General features: G+C 37.5%; 1 long non-coding RNA gene across 1 annotated transcript in view; it reads left to right on the top strand.

Moving 5' to 3' along the window:
* The first annotated feature begins 3,382 nt into the window (after positions 1–3,382).
* Positions 3,383–17,520, top strand: part of LOC125327839 — a 139,544-nt gene continuing 125,406 nt past the window's right edge. Inside the window, exon 1 of the long non-coding RNA XR_007204393.1 lies at positions 3,383–3,576. This is a non-coding gene — a long non-coding RNA (uncharacterized LOC125327839). The remainder of the gene's footprint in view (positions 3,577–17,520) is intronic.

The raw sequence follows: 17,520 nt of genomic DNA, 5'->3' as shown, positions 1-17,520 counted from the left end.
TTGTAACCCTTTTCTCCCTAGTACAATATTAAATTCCACCACTTCTCCATCTCCCAAGCTTGGGATCCATTTTTCAGGGTTATTCTTTTTAATAGCAGTTCTATGCACAAATATGTCTTGCTGGTTGTCATACCTTGTTATAAAACCATAATTTTGCTTAACATTATACCATTTTACTATCCCTAAGGTCTTAGTTGCTATGATCTTTTCCTTTTTCCGAGTGGCTGCTGTTTTCTGTCTCGCTGCGTCTTTGCTGTCTCTTTCGGTCGCTCCCGTGTTGGAATTGTCGGGGCTGCTGGTGCCTGCGCGCTCTTCCCGGGGTCGCGTTCGGGGCTGCGCGGGCCGGGCCGGGCCACGCCGCTCAGTTCTCCGTGCGTCGCCTCCTCTGGTCGCAGCTTCGCTTCCGCTGCCGGGCGCTGCACCCACGTCTCGGCCGGGCCCCCGAGCGACGACCCCCCCGCGCCCCGCTCCAGCGCGCGTCTCGGCTGGGCGCGGCTCCGTTCCACCGCCATCGCCGCCCGCCGCCGCCCGCGCGCCGCCCCTCTCGGTCGGGCGTTCCCGGGGCTCGCTCCACCACGCGCTGCACAGGACCGGGCGGGCACTGCCGGGTCCCGCCGCTCCCCGCTCCGCCACCGACACTGCGGCTCGCGTGGCTCCGCCCGCGCGCGGGAACTGCCTCGCTGCTGCTCGCAGAGCGCTCGGTGCACGTGGCCTGGGCCGCACGGTCCCTGCGCCACGCTTCCCTTCGCCAGGACACAGCTGACATTGCTCAACAGTCTCGGTAACTAAATAATATTCACGAAAATATTCTTCCATCGGCATATATCTTGACTCCAGTATTAACTGTGTCCAAACGGTTTTCCAAAAGCCCTTGGTAAGAATTAAATCCCAAGAAACATAGAAAAAGTTCTTAAACAACCATGCCAGGAAGTGTTTCAGTTCTTTTTGAGCTTGAATCAAGCTAAAATTCACAAATCGTTGTTCAAGAATCATTTTAAGTTTAAGATAAATGTCCATATGCGGCTCTGAGAGCCAAGAGTCTTCCCACGGTTCCTCCATAGTTTAGATATGGAATAGCAAAGCAAAACCAAGAAGAGGAATCCAAAGTTTCCAGGGTTTACTCACACAAATCAGTCGCTTAGGGATCGGGGATCGTTCTGCTCACAAATCTCCACCATTTGTTGCAGTGGGGATCCTGCAACACGCATATATCAAACCAGGAGTCCCGTGGAAAGGAAATATATACGGACAGACAGATTCTTGATAGCTGTTTCAGAGATGTTTATTTCTCCAGCCGCATGGCCGGGGCTCTGCTGAGGAACTGTTCCAGTCACGGGACCAAGGGTCCTTCTGCCCGCGCAGGGGACACAAACCAACCAATGGGAACGAGGCTGAGCAGGGACAGGGAAGCCCCGTGCCTGTGCCCTCAGGGCCCCTCTCCCAGGGCTACACGGCAGGGGAGGGACCCCAACAAGAGATTTCAGATAATATTCCATTATGGGTAAAGAGGAATATAAAACTCTACATTTATAGTTCAATCTAAACACCAAAATTAAGTACCGAAACTGACCCTCTCTATCAAACTTAATGTTCCTGATAACATCTTAATTTGGACACTGAACTCTCCAAACTCAGTCTTTTAATCAGGATTCTAGCAAGATATCTCAATAAAGATATCATCAAATTCCCACAATTCTTAGCTACTTGGACAAGAATCAGAGGCAAAAGCTTTTTTTGAAGAGTTATGCATTGAAACTGTTATATTCTTAATTTCCAGGAAAGCCTGACTATAAACTTATTTAGGTTCACTACATTAGCTAGAAGTGCCATATCTTATTATCTGCATTGTCTTTCATCTTTAACACATAATTAATTGTATGTATTGAGGATGCCTCCTCTAGCAAAAATTTTCTTTGTATGATTCTTGCCCTCATTAGAAATAACTTTCTCTATATTTATATTTTTTATTATTTTTACTTCTAACTGTTTTTACAGTTGCATCAATGGTCTTCGAAGTTTGTGGTGGGTTAGTTTTTTTGATGATTTGTTTTATTAGTAGTGTTTTGGGGGAAGAGAGTAGTGGGTTTTGTTGGGGTTTTGATTTTCTTTATTTTAATAAGTAGTTGAATAAATTAGTTGGCTTATGCATTCAGCAGTTAACTATCAAGATGTTTATCTATCTAAAATGATGTCAGCAATTCAATGTGTAATACAAAGATCTGACCTATAATATCTGCTCACTTGTGCAATCATATATATGCACATATACAAACACACCCCCCCATATATAAATTCACGTATATGCTCAGCTGTGGGAACTAAGATTTTGTCTGATTAGGGAGTGAAGACACAAGGAATAGTAAAAAGACAAAAGAGCAAACAAAAGGAAGTCACTACATTTCGACAAATGCATGCAAGTTTTTAATGAGAAAGAAGGTTATCCAATTAATTGAGAAGTGACAATTTCCAGCCAGGTTACTAGGGTTTGAGGCATCTGGAATATACAAAGCAGTCAAATTTGATTCTCCAGGTAAGGATGGGTTACTTATCAGATGCTGCCAAAAGAAGGTGGAAGTCTCCTGGGGACTGGGAGACCCTTATTCCAGATAGGGTTGCCAGATCTCAGCATAGGGCTGGAACTCAGGCTGTCAGTGCTGTTGCTTGTGTCAAGGTTTCTAAGGAAATCCTAGCAAAAAGACAAAAGTCCTTAGCCGGTAACTGGTAGCTATGGCAACCAGTTGCAGTGAGATCTAATTGCTAGATAGTAGGAATGAGTGACTTTTGGTTTTTTTGTTCAGAGATGAAAACTAGAATCTAAAGATATTGTAGTCATTTACACCTGGCAAGGGGAGCATAGAAAGCTGCTAACTCAACATGGCAATACTTGATGCCCATTTCATACAGGTGTTAGCAAATGACAGGACTTGGGGAAATGTCATGAAGCTGAGTCAGGGGAGGTTTAGGTTGGATATCAGGAAAAAGTTTTTCACCCAGAAGGTGGTTGAGCATTGGAACAGGTTCCCCAGTGATGTAGTCACAGCTCCAAGCCTGACAGAGCTCAAGAAGCATTTGGACAATGCTCTCAGGCACAGGGTGTGACTCTGGGGATATCCTGTGCGGGGCCAGTTGGCCTCAATATTCGTTGTGGGTCCCTTCCAACTCAGCATATTCTATGACTCCATGATTTTGTGATAACCTGCAACACAAGAAAATGGAAGAATCAACCCCCAGACTGTTAGAATAACATTTTCTCTGCCTTACTTAAGGAGTAATCTTTTCTTCAATATATTCAGGCTGCTACCTAGTATTGAGAGCAATGTCATTTCTTACAGAGAATGTTGCCATGGAAAAGTTTGTCACATTCAAAAAGGTACATGCACACACTGAGCATTGTGTCCAGGTGGTACAGGCTGAAAGAAAACATTGGATTAATCTACTCATGCAGGATAGAAATCATAAAATACCAGCTGAGACTGTATACAAGAATTCATTTTCCAAATGTCCACAATCTAAAATATGCTAATATGCCTTTTGAATTGCCTGGAGCTGTGAACATCCTTCAGTTTTGATCTGGAGGTAGGTCTTTTCATTACTTAGATAGGTTTGATGCCACAATACTACCTGACGACTGTGTCTGCACTGTTTGAGGTAAATTTTTTTTAATGGTTTTTGATTTGGTTTTCTTGTTATGTTTATTTCTCATATTTCTGCTTCTACTGGTAATAATTTTCAGATTGCAGTATGATGTCAAATACTTTGTTTTGTAAGCAGTGGTGCCAAAAGTGAGCAGAATGATTTCTGTAGCTACTGAAGTTCAGCAAACATACTGTTAAATTACTTTTGTTTACTTAAAAAAAAAAAAAAAAGATATATTGGGAGTCTGCACAGGAATAATAAAATACTCTGAAAGTTATTGGTATATTTTCTGTAGTATGCTTATCCCTGGAGTTGTTGAAAAGGCAACAAATCTGAATCAGTTTTCTTTTCCAAGAAGTAGAAAATTATTTATACCTCAGAGGCAACAGATGCATCAGGTAGTAGAGTTAAAATTAACACTTTGAATATTAAAAACAAATTAAAAATCTCAAGCAATTCAGTAGGGAAATCTGACCATATGGAATGATTTTTTTTCATTTCATGAAAACTGCAAAATTAAGAAATGGGCTTGAGTGAGAGAGAGCATTCAGGTGGCTTATAGCTGGCTCCAGTATGAACCCAGTGTGAAAACATATTTAAGAAAGGGCAAAAAATACTGGATGGACAGAAGGGAAGAGAACAAAGAGAGTGAGAAGCAGCAAGGGCAACAAACACCAAGATCATAATATGAGGATGAAGTGGTCCATGATGCTGAAGCAGATATCCACTGCAGCTTGTGATTAAAGGAACTGTCATCTTGAAAAGTGTAAGAGGAAATTAGCAGCTGAGAGAAACTACTATGTACTGACCATAACACTCCACAACCCACTGCATTGGTAGGAGAGACTGAAATAAAGGACTGAATTTGAACCTGGGAAGGGTGAAGGAAAGATATTGTATGTCTGTGTTTTTGTTTCCCACTAAAAGCTTTCTGCTTATCTCTGTATCTTCATCTAGAAAAGAACCTAAATGGAAGGTCTCTTGTATTTTACTTACATTCTTTTAGCTTTGGCCAAAAGCTTTGGGATCCTAAGTTCTTAAATAGAAGTAACTTGGCAAAAACTTGTGTGCCTTTGATTTTTTTTTTCTTCCTGAATTACCAAGATAAAAGCTGCTGAAATCAGCATATCTTCAATTCTCCCCCAGCTGTCTTATGGGAGTCTTCCAGAGTTCTGTGGGAAGACAGGCTCTGGAAATATGACCTACCCACATCTGAATTTTCCACGATCAACAAGACTTAATACATTGAAGAATAGAGCAGCATAAAGAGAGTTCTGTAAGAGAAAAGTTTGGAGAGCTATTCATAGTACCAAACTATGTCCCCTATGTTAGGGACAGAAGTCAGTTGGCCAGTCTCCCCACATCCCTTTTATGTGTACAGTTGCTACCTTCTCTCCAGATCAGAGACCTAACATACGTAAATTGAATTGTTTTCTTAAAGTTTGTCTTTCTCCACCAACTGCAGAAGCCCATGGAATCTATTTCATAACATAGGTAACTAAAATTTAAAGTTTTTCAGTATGAATACCTTTCATTTTTCATTCAGTTTTAACCATGTGGGGGGAAAACATGCCCTATGATGTATGATATTTAAACACCATTGAATTGTGAGTGTCTTGCTTCTTTGCATTACACTGAAATTTATTGCAAGAGGACTACCTGCTTATTCAACATGATGAATCCCAATGAGTGGATCAGAATTATTAAAAACTAATATCTTCCTCAGGTTTTGTACCCTAGATATCATAAGAAATAATATGTAACCCTTTTTTCTGGATGCCAAGGTGATTAATGATTTTATTTCTGGGGTGAATATTATAGATGAACAACACTGCAATCTTTAGATAAAATGGGAAAATATAGAAGATGATTAAGGAGTTTAATTTACTAGGTATGTTATAATTGTGTTATGTTAAAATACAGAGAATTACAAGAAAATTTTCATTTTCATCATTAATAATAGTTTTGCTCCAGCACATTTACATTAGAAAAACTATCTTTGAAAACAGACACAAGAAAGGCTTATTTAATATTTTCCCTTTCTATATCTGCCTGTCTTTATATCTGAAATCAAGATCTCTCTCCATTTTTTTTCTTTTCCAATGAATTATAATTTCAGTTTTATATTGGAAAGCTGCCAGTGAGCATTAACTTCTACGTGCATGTTTCATCCTGCTATTTTATACAGTTTGTCGTTTTAGTTAAAATCAACGGTGGCCAAGAAGAAGGTTTATTCAGTATTAGACAAGAAAAGAGATCTAACAAGGTCACACAGGTTCTAATGCAGCAGCCACTGAACACAAAACCCAAACTATTTGTAGCTTACGTGGGAGCAGAAACTGCTTCTGATTTTTCATAAAACATGGCCCATGCATATAGATGATCCCCACTTTTTACTTTTTTTATGTGTATTTTAATAAGCATTCAAAAACTCTCACCCTTCCCAAATAATGTGTTTTTCAAAATATAAATATATAAATGAACTAGACACATACTTCCTTATGATATATCAGGAGCTTACTATTTTATTGTCTTCACACCATGACTATAAGAGAGCACTGTTGCTATAGGCCATAGAATTCCCTTTTTTTAATGCATACTATGCTGTCAGGTTTTAAGTACAGTATGAGTCTTGGCTTCAAAGCATGAAAGATGATAGAAAGGTGGTGACAACAGAGAAATTAAAGTCTGGGGTGTTTGATAATACATGTTTGATAAAATTGCATTATATAGAAGTGATTTTTTATTATCTTTATTCAAACTGGCTGATCTCTACAAAAATAACCTTATTTCAAAAATATCATGGCAAGCAGTCAGAAGGTGTTTGATGTTTTCTGGTACTAGGATTAGCCCAAATAAAATGGGGGTTTTGAATAATTGCCATAAACGCAGCGTTGTTTCTTTTCCACTTTGCAAATTTTCATGAAGGTTGACACTGTTTAATTTGCACCTTCACTGCTAAAGAGTAACATTTCATTACACACATAAAAGCCTTGTTTTTATGGAAAGAGTACCATGCTACTTATAGTGAGACTCTACTTGTTTGCCATCTGGCCCTCTATTCACTGGACGCAATTATAGATACCTTGGCTGAACATTGTCACATGTATTTGCAAAGGTAAAAAAAAAGAGGTATTTCTAAGGTATTTCTTATCTGATTGGATCCATGCACCCACAGAATATGTCAGAAATTTAACAAAATAATAGTGCATGCTATTATTATGGGAACACAGTAAAATAGGTTAATTTCAATGGGGGATTTTTTCTGCATGATCACAATTTAGGATTTGACATTGCTGTTTTGAACGTGATATTAAGTGAAAGTTTTTTTCAACTTTATCTGTTGCTGCTACACAAGTATAACCTGGAATTTTTTTCTGTCACGCTCACACTGAGTCCAAAATCATTCTAAGTGTGGTCTAAATGGTTAGTCTCTTACTAAAGAAAACTTGCAGAGATAGGTCCAGATAGCCATCTCAAAGCACAGGAAGTAAAAAATCCAACACAGTATTTGTGCCTCACCTTAATGACACAAAACCCCCTGAGGTTTCTTCTATTTGTAAGCAGTATATTCTGCAAGATCTAGTCCTCTTGATCTTGATTTACCTTGATCAAGATCCTAAATTAATAGCAGCAGATGAAGCAGGAGCATGTCACAGAAACATGTCCTACAGTAAGGAGTGCTAATAAAGCATACCAGTCTTTAATTGTAATAATAAATAAATCTGTTTCAGTGTAAAAAGAAGAATGGGAACAATACAGACCGTTTTGGATGCAGAAAAACTCCTTGTTCTTGTACCAGTTTTGGAAGTAAATAGAGAATATTACAGTTTATACCTAGCATATGATAAGAAGGACAGATTTTTAAGTGTCTCTCTTGAACAATAAAAAATAAATTAAAATAAACCCATAAAACTTTCCAAAGTCATGAAAAAGTTTGAAAACAGCTTCTTTATTCAGCAGCCAGAGCAGGAATTTTTTTAGAGATGAGAGAACTTTCTCGCCAGAAACTACATATTAGTGGGTGTAATAATGGCATTCTAGATTAAAAATTAAATAATTAATAGCGTATTGAAATTATATTAAAAATTTTATGGATATAACCGAAAAATTGTCTTATTTATCAGGTCATTGATGGTTGTATACACTGATGAACTGCATCATTATTATGATGAGGGTTATAGAATTTTCTAAATAGGTAATTAAAAGAAAATCTCATTACGCTGGAAGTTCCTCTGTCTTTTTATAACAGGAAGTTCTACTTTTGTCATTATTTTGCTTCATTAATTCCACATACTGCTGACATCTAGTGACCAGATAATCCCATCTGCTTTGATATTTCTCTGTTATCAACAAATACGTATTTGAAAATTACACAAAGCTGTTTAGCTGTTTCAAGATATTTCTATCCATACAAATATCAGTTCTTTATATTTTGTTAACTTAATGAAAAAAACCTGTGTTGTATAGATAGAAGACTTGAACTGAAAACAAACCTTCTTTTCCACTCTACAGAGTAAATAGAAACAAAAACAAAAACTAGCTTTGAAAGGCTTAATTTATGTGTATCGTAATTTCGCCTCTGCTGTGTAGGCTTTTATGTTGACTGTTTGGAATTTAAGTTTTATTTTTGGATATTACATTAATGTTGAGCTGTTGGAAAGGAGGGATAGATTATGAAGGATGAAGCCTAAACGAAGTTTTCCTAAGCTTTGATGTAAAAGAATCAATTCGTGTTCTGCTGAGCACAAATTAAAGACAGTACTCTAAAGGCTAAAATGTTTATGAAGGGTCAAAATTCTGCATTCTTTTGCATGTGGAATCAGGCTCCCCCTGGTAAAATTACTTCTGAAGTCACTTTTCTGAGTAGAAGAGCCAAATTTGTGACACAGTTCAACTGATGGAGCTAACATAACTCTCAGTTCCAAGTGGTGTAGACTTCAATGTATTGTGTCAGGCAGGTAGAAAACGCCAAAAAGTTCTCTGAAGTTTTTTGAAAATCTAGTAAGATTCATTGCTGAAATGGCTGGTGGATCAGCCCATTGTAGCAAAAAAGAGTTCAGAAACAGATCTGATAAAACAGGTATGTTAGTCATACTAGTCATTCTTATTTCAGGCTTTAGATAATCCAAGGATTAAATAGTTAATAACTTTTAGTTGTGGTATTGTCATGATTTGTTTCAATAAAAACTACTTTGAGTTTCTTATTTTCAAATGCTTGACAACTTGGGAGCCAGCAGCTGTCTTCTGAGCATTGATAGCAACGTAACTTTTACAATGCTGTTGAAGGAGTGTCGTAAATGCCCACATTTTCATAGAGTAGCAAAAGAGCAACTGTTTTCTTAACTTCACCTCTGGAAGTCTTTTTTGGAAAGACTTCAAGACTGATGGAGCTAATAAAGAAAGATATATCATCAGTTATGTGACTGTAGATTACTCTTAGGCCATTTAATATCTTAAAACACTGATTTAGGAGATGTATGCTAAAATCTGCTACCTCATTGCTTTCTATGCATTCTACACTGTATCTGTCTACATTGGATGAAAATTACAAAAAATTATGTTGGATGTAGAAATGGGATCTTGAACAATGAGAATTACACTGTCACTAAATACAGAGTTCCAGAGTCACTTTCCTTTGTGCCCCATGAATCTTGCAGCTGGGCAGGTGAATACACTTTACAAGAAAGGCGAGAATACAGAGTTCAACTCTGGTTTGTATGGTTTGAGAATAGTATTTGTATCCATTGTGGTTAAGAAGAAAAAAGACTAGAATTTTCCTTTCTCTGGATGAGAGGTTTAGTTTGCAAGTTGGTGTAAAAGGGGAACATAGTTCAGGAGCATTTAGTTTTGTTTAAATATCAAGACTACCTAAGTGGAGCTCAGAATTTTGAAGCTAACTGTTAGTGAAAATCCTGGTTCTGCTTCCTCTGTTAACAGAGGTATCATCTCAAAAGCATTATTCTCAGATTTGTTTATCAGATACTGTTTTCTACTTATCATTTATTGCTGGGAAGCTTACAGTTCTCTCTTCAGCCTATAAATCTTTTTATTCCATCTGTGAAATGCATAATTCTTATGCTCACAGTTTAGGCCCAAATTCATTAAAGTTAAGCACTGCAGTGTCTCTGTCCCTTCCACATCTACTTAATTAATCCCATGTATCCATGTCTTAATTTGAAACTGTCATTATGTTCCTAACACCTGTGAGTCAGTGAAGTGAGGAATTGATAAAAAGCAATGTTTATTGCAAAATGATTGTTTATATCAAAATAAACCCTATTTTTATGTCACTAAGTGATAACAGTGATATTCTATAAAGTCCAGTAATCATAAAGCCAAGGAAGGAAACTCTTGCCATGAAAAGAACAGGGATGAATCTCTGTTGCACCATGTGGTTTTACATATATTTGTATAGAGAACCAGACCTAAGCATGTTTTCTTTTAAACATTCTGAGTATCAGTACAGGAAACGGGTGATGAGGGGAGAGGGTACCATGGAAGTGGGGCAGCACTGTTCTGAGCCAACTTCCTGCTCCACTTGGGATTCGTGCTCAGTTCCATCCCCCCCAACTCACTTCCTGAAGAAGGACTGGCTGTGCACATGTAAAAAAAACAGAGCAAAAAATCTAGTTTTCATAGGAGGCATGCACGAGGCGAACTATGAAAGGTTAAAGATCAAGCTCTCTCTCTTTTTTTCTTCTCTTTCTCTTTTGTTCTCTTTGTTTGTCCCAGCTCCAGACCAGGACCAGAGTAGGATAGAAGGACTAGTGATATTTCTTGTCCTCTCTCTTTTCTGTCTTGTTTTCTTCCCTTGCTGTGTCTGGGCAAAGTGTGTCTATCTTGCTCTACCCCATATTGAACTTTGTTGTGGGAGGGGGAGATTGTGGAGGGGTATTGGGGCTTGTTAGCCAGCACCTTTGAATAGTGGTGTTGTGGCTTGTGAGCCACCACTTTGGTGGAAGTGTTTTGGAAGAATATTTTCCTATATTGTTTTTATACCAAAATATTATCTTGCTATATACTTTAATGGTGTAGATCACTAAGGGCTTGACTCTGCGAAGTACTACAAAAATGGTTTAACAATAAATCTAATAATACCCCTACCTCATTATAGCTGTGATGCTTGTTAAACTTCAGTGTAACTGAAGTTAGTATTGAATTAGTACCTACCAACCCTGCTGGTAGTAATGCTCACAACATTCCTGTCACAGGGCTATATTAAAAAACAAATTTTAGAGCCATTGCCTGCAAATTTTAGGGGTTTTTGTTTAATAAAATGGGAAAAGTAAAAAAAAGGAAAAATGAAATAGAATTGTAGCAATGATAATATGATTTATTTGTGATGATTCTTCTTGTATTTGATAATGATATTAGCATTGCAAGACGTTTTGTCAGCTCTATAAATGGACTTTCATTCTTAATTACTATTTTCGGTGATTTTTGGGGGGGGTTGATGGTAATTTTAAGCCACAGCTGCTGTTTTCATTTTGATTTGTTTACTTTCCATAAAGCAATTTGTATCACAGAAATGAATGTCATTGAAGTGAGCCTCTTTTGTGTAATATGTGAATATAACTCTTGTCTTAGGGTTTTCATTTTAACACTTTTTTTTTATAATTCCTTGTTTGCAGAATATTAGTCTTTAAGTTTTAGTTTATGCATGTTTATTTTCTTAAGAAATAATGCAAATAGTTTGTGCTGTTTTTAAAATATGCCAATACATTTTTAAAAGGATGAATCAAAGGTCCTGCAACTGGAGAGGAAGATCCCTTTGCAACCGTGGAAGATGGGGATTCACTAAGCATCTTGTCAGGCAGTGAGATGAACCCAGTGTGCTCGGGCATAGCAGAAGCCAAGCCAGTAGCTCAACAGAACTGATTGTTAAGGAGTTGCAGTGATGGACTGCTCCATGAAGGAAGGGCAAGCTGGGAACTGAGGGTTGCAGAGGAGTGGGAAAGGGCACTGACCTCACTGACAATGAGTCAGGAAGTTGAGTCAGTAAGTCAGGATCAGGATAGCTGGGAAGACAATGTTTGGATGGTCAACCAATAAATTCTGTGATCACATAGCAAATGCATGGTAGTGGGGCAGGTCCAAAGTCAATCCAGGAAGCAAGTCTGTGGCTGAGGTGGGATCAAGGCAGCATGACAGGAACAGATCTGGTTGCTACACAATTGCAATGTTGCCTACTCGTGAGACCTCTAGTGAGAAGGAACTTCTTGGGAGGGAGGGACAGATCCTCACGTCTTCCTTTCTTTGCAGCAGCTGTTAACAGTGGGACTCAGACAACCAATCTCCTAGAAGAGTGAATGTGCGTCCAGTCATGGCAATCATTGTTCTCCTTTGCTCTGTATTTTTTTAGACTAATCTAAAATACCATATCCAGATTTAGGGCTCCTCCAATATAAGAAAGACATTAATAAACTGGTATTTGATCAGTGGAGGACTACCAGGATGGTCAGGGAGATGGAGTTCTCGCTCTGTTAGAAGAGTCAGAGGGAGTTTGCTTGTTCAGCTTGGACAAGAGACAGTTTTGTCGAGCAGCTAATAGCAGCCTCCCAATGCCTACAAGGGGGTCATCAATACAGAGCCAGTTGAGCAAGAGAGGTCCAAAGTGAGCCTAACAGAAGGTTTTTTCTTCCACCATGAAGGCATTGAGCAGTGAAACAGGTTGCTAAGTGAGACTGTGACATCTTTATTCCCAGAGGTTTTCAAGACCATATTGGCTAAAGCCCTGAGCAGCCTAGCAGTACCTTGCATCTGACCCAGCTGTGACAGACCTTCTGAAGTCCTTTCCAGCCTGAGCTGTCTTATAGTGCTAGAGTTCTACAATGTGTCATTACTTCATTAATGCTTTCTTATTTATTTCTGTTTATAGATTTTAATTTTTCTTAGTATTACATTTATATTTGAGAAGGGAAAATGGGAAAGGCCAATGAAAAAAATTATTTCAAGATCAAAAAAGAGGCAATGAAGTCTAATAAAGATCTAAGGAACATCTTCAGAAATTAATTAAAATTTACTTATTCTTGCTACTGGTAAGTAAAAGCAGGAGTGTGTTATTAAAAAATACTTTCTTCAAAGGACAATTTAAACCAAATGCAATTCTAACTGGCAGTAAAACTGCCAAAATGTTTGGTATTTTTTCTTTGTTACTCAAATGAATAGGTTAAATAGATACATAAACCAGGAATAAATTGTTCAGATTAAAAAATTCTACAATAATTCAGTGAAGAAAAGGAACTATAAGGTCATCAGAAAGTCTTCAAATTGAACTATAAGTGTAGAACTACAAAGTAAGGGGAGGGAGGGGAAGTGAGGTTCATTTTACCATCCCAGCACCTGTGAAATTAATGTTTCTATTTGTAGGGAAATGTGTGAACCAGCATGAGCTAATAGCATCTAATTTTTCAAGAACTAGTCATACTGAATTCCTTTTTCTATCAGTTTTTTTGTTTGGGTAGTTGTCTGAGGACCGTCGCCTGATCATTCCCTGTCGCAACATTTAGTTACACATTGCAGACTGTTTTTCAAATTTACCAATTCTATTTCTTTTGGACAAAACTAAATCAAAATCCTGCATTTAATTCCTAATGGGCACTCAATCCCCTGGATTACAACCAGTCCAAAGTCAACCCTTATGAAATGCATACAGCAGAAAAATAGGTCTCAGTACCAACTTTCACCTGTCAGTATCTTCTTATTGGTCTGCACTATTTACTGACTTGGAAATAGCAGTTACTTCCAGAAATTAAAACACCTCTAATAAAAGAAAAATAAAAATTGAAGATTGAAAACCAGATAATAGCTCATCAGTGTGAAATCTTACACCTACATTTTGTGTCACCGATATTTTAAAAGGCTGGGTAAAACAAACCATCTGTAGTTTGGTTTATTTGGGGTTGCAGCGTTTTGTTTGGTTAGTTGGGTATTTTTCCCCACAACTTGGGGTTTTAGTCCTTTAATTGAAGTCAAATCTAAATGAAACCTGGCTCCATATCTTTTTTATAGTGTCAAGACAGTAAAGGTATAGCTTTATCCTTTAAAAGGAGGAGCTTAACTCATCTCTCCATGGTTCCATCAATTCAGAAAAAGAAAAACTTGGCAATAAGTTAGGTCTCAGCTTTTAAGGATTCACAGATAGAATTTTTCTGAAGTAGCAACAAATGAATAGTCTTTGATAGCTCTTTTATGCTAGGTACAGATAAATTAAACAACTGCAAAGGCAACTCAATTTTCTTTATCATCAATTTGGCATTGTTTAGCAGATGTTTTCTGGAAATTTTAGTAATCTTTTTAATTTGTCTCTGTGTAATGTGCAGCAAATATCCTTGGTTAATAGTCTGATTATTAAATTTAATTCCTTTTCAATAGCAGTTTTCATTGTTGCTTTGAAACCTAATAACAAGGCTATAAAGAATCCTGCTTTCACTCTGGTTTTAAAGCCACAATTATTTTACAACAGACATATGCTAAACCAGCCCTTTATATGAAACAGTCTGTGACAGCCTGATGCCAATAGATAGAATAATAGATGAGGGAATCTTTAGTGATGAGTATTTATCCAAAGAATCAGACGTATATTTTGACTTGATGTTTTTCAGTCTTACACCGTCTACCTTCTCTGCCATTTACATTAATCTCCTTTCACCCTCTACATTTCCAAACATGATTTTCAGACTTATTTCTCTTCCACTCCCAATGTAAGTGTATCTAATTTTAAATTATGTCTGTGGCTAAAATATGAATGTCCTCTCTGCACGTTCATTTTCTGTTTCTCCTATTTCAATGTAAGGTCAGTATATATGATATATATTTGCTTATAATTTATTATTTGTTTTAAAACATACCTACAAAAGACTAGACACTGCAAGAATTATATAATTATTCTTGTAAGGAAGACCTCTTAAAGCTGAAGAAGTTTACAGTCCAGACTCTGTAAAGTATAATACACAGGTTCAGTCTTTGCCTGCTTGACATACTATTCTTCTCTACATTTGGAATATGTATAAATTTTTTCCACTGCATAGCTCTTACTACCGCTGAGATTTTTTGTAAACATGCCAAGACCACCTGCAAGACTTCAATAAGAATATGACACATAGGAAAGATGAGATAAGAAGACATTTAACACTAACTGGAATCCTGGATGGATACTACATCAGAGTTGAATTAATGAACAAAGAGGTCCAACTTCAAGAATTAAATTAATTAGAGGTTGAAAAAATGCAGTGGATTTGGTAAGTCGGAAATGTAATGCCAGCCTTGCTAAAACATAGATGAAGAAAAAGTCATAAATTCTTTGGAAAGTGTGCCAGAAACAGAACTATATCCTAAAGAAAAAAAAAAAATCAGCACATGCTTACATGTTTTGCTGGAGTGAAACCTCTATCTCTAGTACTTGAACTTATCAGAAACATAGACATTATTATTGATTTCTATTATTTTTAATCTAGTGTCTAAATCTATTTATAGAACTTGTACAATGGAAGGGAATATTAACAGAGGTAAATTACTCAGGAAGATCTGTCTGAACACAAGCAAATTAACAGAAAAATAATGGAGTTTCAGTATGAACAGGGGCTATTACACATGGACGGGAGACTTAAAAGACTTAAAGCAGAGACACATTCAATATGTACATGGAAGCACAGTAAATGTGTAATGTCAAATAAAGCAATAATTAATACTTTATATTGTTATCTATTATGAAATAAGTCAACATATATTTCAATTATAAAATAGCTCAGAGTTCATTAGTATATATAAAACAATAGTAATATATGTATTTCAAATTATATTGCAAAATACTGCTTTCCTATTATTGTGATTTTCTCCCATCATGTGGCTTCATTAGGCGTTTGGAGTCAGATTCTTTGCCATCCAATATCTGTGCTGGGCGGGGTCTGAATTTTTTCAGTCTGCATATAGGCTTTTCAGAACAAAAGTCTCAATTCCCATGGAAAGGCAAAAGCTCTTACTTCACCCTTTACTGCAAGCACATTACTTTTAAATTTCCAAGTGTTCCTGTATTGCTGGAGGAGAGTGAGATGGGATCCTACAGTCAGATGTAATAAGGGAGTGTTAAACCACATAGCATGGAAGACAATCACCTCCTTCGGGAAGATAGTCAGAGGGGAGGGATGGTGCTGTGAAAGAACACAAGCAAGTTTTATCCCTGTGTAGGACAATTGCCTTTAAAGATTTCACATTGACTTTGTTCCATTTCATAGTAAGATGTCCAAGTATGCTTTGAAGTTTTATATTCCTTGTGTGAAGGCATACTCCAAACCATATTATAAAGCTATTTTCTAAATAAATATTTGAAGCTTCTATACAAAATGCAGTAACATCAGGACAGGTGAATGAGAATCTTCTGAATTGTGCATTTACAGTTTCTTAGAAAATATCATCACTGCTGGTAAAGTTAATGTAAGATGCTCATACTCACCTGACTAGAGAAGTCAAGAAAAATTCAGGACTTGATTCCATAACCTAAAGATTAATCCTGAACACCAGCAATATGGAAAAGTTATTCTCCATTTCTTACAATTTACATTTAGTATAAAGCAAACCCTCTATTTTAGTTATGTAAAAGTATTTTATTATACAATAATTTATAAAATACTGTATTTATTTAACTACCTACATTTTAGTATAACTTCCCAACCATTAGTCTTTAGCAGAAAAGTGTAATTGTCCCAGGAGACAAATATCTTGGAATATCCTTGATGCAGAAGGCTGCATGCAGACTGCTTACAGAAATTGTCTCACAAGCAGTCACCTTTCCAAACCAAGGAGGTTTGTAGCTGGCATATTCTGAAAGTGTGCAAGGACTGTATGAACAACCCAGGTTGTTCATACAGCAGCCCTCCCTGCACTTACAGTCTTGAAACAAAGGACCTGTGCTGCTGCATGGAGGTGGCTCTTTCTTCCCCCTCTAAGTATAACCTTCCAATAAAGAACAATTTGAATCCACTTCTTTGACAAAAACTTTCAGCATTTCTTTTCTGTTCTCCAACACCTCAGAGGAATTCAGTAGAATAATAATAATAATAATAATAATAATAATTAAAAAAAAATAATACTTTAGTGTGAAATTCCGTTTTCTTAATCCTGAGGCAAGTAATATATTTTTTTGCAACACAGTTAATTTATTGTACATTATCAAATGCTGCCCCAAAGGAGGCAAATTTCTCTCATTGAATACTGTCAAGTTGCCATGTGGGTTGCAGCTCCATGTGGGCCCAGGGCCAGGAGTGGCAGGGACTCCCCAGGCTGGCAGCAGGACAAGGTATGGCATCCAAGAGCAGGGCAACCAGGGGTGCCAGGGCAGCCCCTTCCCTGGGCATTGGGCACTTTCCATTGGATGGGGATTGGTCAAGGCCAGGTTGGGATGTGGACTTGGATGTGGGCCCATCTTGGCAGGCCCTGCTGCAGTTCCACTGGGAAGGGGCTGACCCCAGGGGCTGGCATGGGGCAAGGCTGTGCTCAGGGCAAGGCTATGCTCAGGGCCCTGATAAATGTATTTAATTTGTCTTCAGAAGAGTGGTGTGTGGGGAGAATCCAATCACGTAACCTCACAACTGTAATTCAGGTACACAGGGGAGCAGAGAAAAGATAACAGGCAAGTATAATCTTACCATATTCTAACTTTAAAGTGCATTGACTGTTTGATGTTCTTTTAATATATTTTCTGTGCATAATTTGTATCAATTGAAAATAGGTCAAATGAATTACTCAAATATCAATAAAACTATATCAGAAATACGTAATACTTAGAATGATTATAAAAAATATAAAATTCTGAGAATTAAGCTATTGCATACAAATAATGGCTTCCTGTTTGGGAAACTGAGAGCAATTAAGACAGTGGAAAAG

This window comes from Corvus hawaiiensis, chromosome 6 (assembly GCF_020740725.1).
Source record: "Corvus hawaiiensis isolate bCorHaw1 chromosome 6, bCorHaw1.pri.cur, whole genome shotgun sequence".
NCBI classification, from domain to species: Eukaryota; Metazoa; Chordata; class Aves; order Passeriformes; family Corvidae; genus Corvus; species Corvus hawaiiensis.
The sequence above is the reverse complement of the archived record's forward strand: the minus strand, read 5'-3'. Positions and strand labels throughout refer to the sequence as shown.